Source organism: Tupaia chinensis, unplaced genomic scaffold (assembly GCF_000334495.1).
Source record: "Tupaia chinensis unplaced genomic scaffold, TupChi_1.0 Scaffold000581_1, whole genome shotgun sequence".
Lineage (NCBI taxonomy): Eukaryota > Metazoa > Chordata > Mammalia > Scandentia > Tupaiidae > Tupaia > Tupaia belangeri.
This window is the reverse complement of record NW_006160097.1, coordinates 44,753-47,415: the sequence shown is the minus strand read 5'-3', so window position 1 is coordinate 47,415 and position 2,663 is coordinate 44,753. Positions and strand designations below refer to the sequence as shown.

The window sequence follows — 2,663 nt, the reverse complement described above, 5'->3', positions numbered from 1 at the left end:
CCTGGGAAAAGGGTAGTCAAATAATCATTAAAACCTAAAGCCTTAAAATTTATATTTCTGGGGCCAGCAGATGGCATAGCAGTTACATTGCTAGACTCCCACACAGGCAACTGCGGTTTGAGTCCTGGACCTGGTGACTTGAAATTCATGCCAGCTGCATGTGTGTGCAAGCCCGAGATCCCTAGAGGAGAATGGAAGAGAAGGGGCTGTTTCATGATCATTCCCCATGGGGGTGATGTTTCACTTTCTGTCCCTCTGCCTCTCTGTCAAGTGCATGTGCCCTATAGCAAAAATCTCTCCAAAAAATAATATGTATATATTCCTATAGAAACATTTAAAGAACAAATAGAAGCAAAGAACAAAGAAAATGGATAATGGACAATTGACTTCATAGGAAATATCTATACTGAATTTGCTTTATTGAAAGTGATTAACCATTTGTATAACTTAGCAGAACGGAAAACATGACTTTAATTTTCTCCAACATTTGTCAGATATCCTGATTTTTTTATATAATAAACTTATCACTATCTTTAATTTAATTTATTTATTTTTCAATGAGTATGAGTCCAAGCATCTCTAGCTGCTATGTGAGTTATAGCAGACAGATGTAGTTAAGAAACAACATATTTTGAGCATGGGGAATGACAACATAGCACTTAACAGCTATAGTGTAGTCTTAAACTTATCACTATTAACATTCAAAACAATCAGCAAATTAAAAGAACAAGCTCTTTGCCAAGACATTACACAAAGCTAAGTTAAATGCAAATAGCAGTGTGTGTAGTCAAGTTTCAATCCCATAAAAATTGATTTTTTGAAACAAATCCCTCAGGCTCCGTCCTAGTATATAGGCACTCAGCCTGGCAAGATGTCTTCACATTTTGATATAATCAGCAAATTCAAAAAAATTAGGAAGTAAATAACTTGATTTTATATAGTTCAAGACTTTTTTTTTGTATCTCAGGCAAAAAAAAAAATAAAACAGCTGAGCCTAAAATTTGGCAGGCACTCAGTCCTTAATCCAGAACATTTACTATATTTAAAACATAAATTAAATTTCTTGCATCTGGATACATTATGAGGAGCTGGATAGAATCCTAATGTAACTTCTCTGGGAACAAATGAATTCCCCAACCAACTAAATCAGCCAAATGATTTTTTTTATAGATTTATCTTTGTTAATAAGGCCAAACAAGCATTTTCCAAGTGCAGTATATTATTTGTTGCTGCACAATTTTTTCCTCCAACTTCTTGCTCTTGCCTACACAGCAAACACATAAGCATTGATGAGCTCATAGGAGAAGCTTTATCTTCATCTTACAAATGGCCTAGTAGAATAGATCCAACAACAAATCTAAGCATCCACTCTACAATCTAGGACACCCACGTCTCTCTCTGACAGAGCACATTTGTTTACAAAGATGAACCAGAAAGAGAAGCGTGTGAAGCAGGGTCAGCAAGTCCAAGGCCCGTGTTCCACTAACTAGCTATAATGCAACAGCATCTTTTATTTAACTCTTTGTGTTTGGAATAAACTTACTCTTCAAAATAATTTGATGTATTTCATTTTTTTGTGCATCCAGTTACTCAAAGAAATGGTCAATCCACTGAAAAAAATAGACATGCATACATGTTTTGAAAAACCATACTTTACTTCACAGAGCTGTACAATAGAATGTAAATAATAAATTATAAAATAGGAAGTAAGAATATCAGTGATACTATTTTCTCCTATTCAATTCACAAATAAAAATAAAATACTATTAAAAGAACAATTCAGATCGATAATCCTTCTACATTTAAGCAATGATTGTAGAAATAAAAATGGTAGTTTTACTGTAGGGTAAATTGATAAATAAAATATGTCAGAATTTCATGTAACATTTATGAATATGATTCCAGTTTCAATAATGTCTTCGTGAAATAATTGTAGAAATTTGAAACTTTTTAGCTTCTGTCCATTGAAGGAGTATATATAATAGAGAAAAATTGCAAACAGTCTAAAAGCACAAACAGGTGAACTTGATTCAGAAAGTAAGAAAGAGAATGATGGGAACCAGCAGTTAGTGTAATGGCTATGTCGCTGGACTCCCACGTAGTCAACTGCGGTTCACGTCCCGGACCCGGTGGCTTAGAACTCACGCCGGTCACAGGTGCGTGCGTGCCCAAGATCCAGAGAAGAGAATGGAGGAGAAGGGATTGCGGCGTGACCATCCCCCCTGGGGGTTGATTTCTCGCTTTCTGTCTCTATATCTCTGTCTGTCTGTCTGGCGAGTGCATGCACCCTATAGCGAAAACCTCTCTCAAACAGAAAAGACAAACAGAGGATAAAGGGATGGTGGTGTGAACGCGCTCCACTGGGGGGTGCTTTCTCTTTCTCTCTGCAAGCACATGTACCCTCTGGCAATAAAAACCCACACCAGGGCTGGCAGGTGGCATGGTGTTTAAGGGCGCTGGATTCCCACATGGCCAACAACGGTTCGAGTCCCATACCTAGTGGCTTGCTTTCTCGCTTTCCCTTTCTCTCTCTGTCTGGTCAAATTAAAAAATAAGAACAAATGGGGTTAAGTAAAATAAATAATTAAAAAAAAAAACACAACAGGAACCAGCGGATGGCGTAATGGCTCTGTCGCGGGACCCCCATGTAGCCGCCTGGGGTT

General features: G+C 37.4%; 1 non-coding gene across 1 annotated transcript; it reads right to left on the bottom strand.

Annotated features, from left to right (window-relative positions):
* Positions 1-559: 559 nt before the first annotated feature.
* On the bottom strand, positions 560-687 carry LOC114009648 (small nucleolar RNA SNORA63). Its single transcript, XR_003551038.1, has one exon. It is a non-coding gene; the product is annotated as a small nucleolar RNA SNORA63 (small nucleolar RNA).
* Between the last annotated feature and the right edge of the window lie 1,976 nt (positions 688-2,663).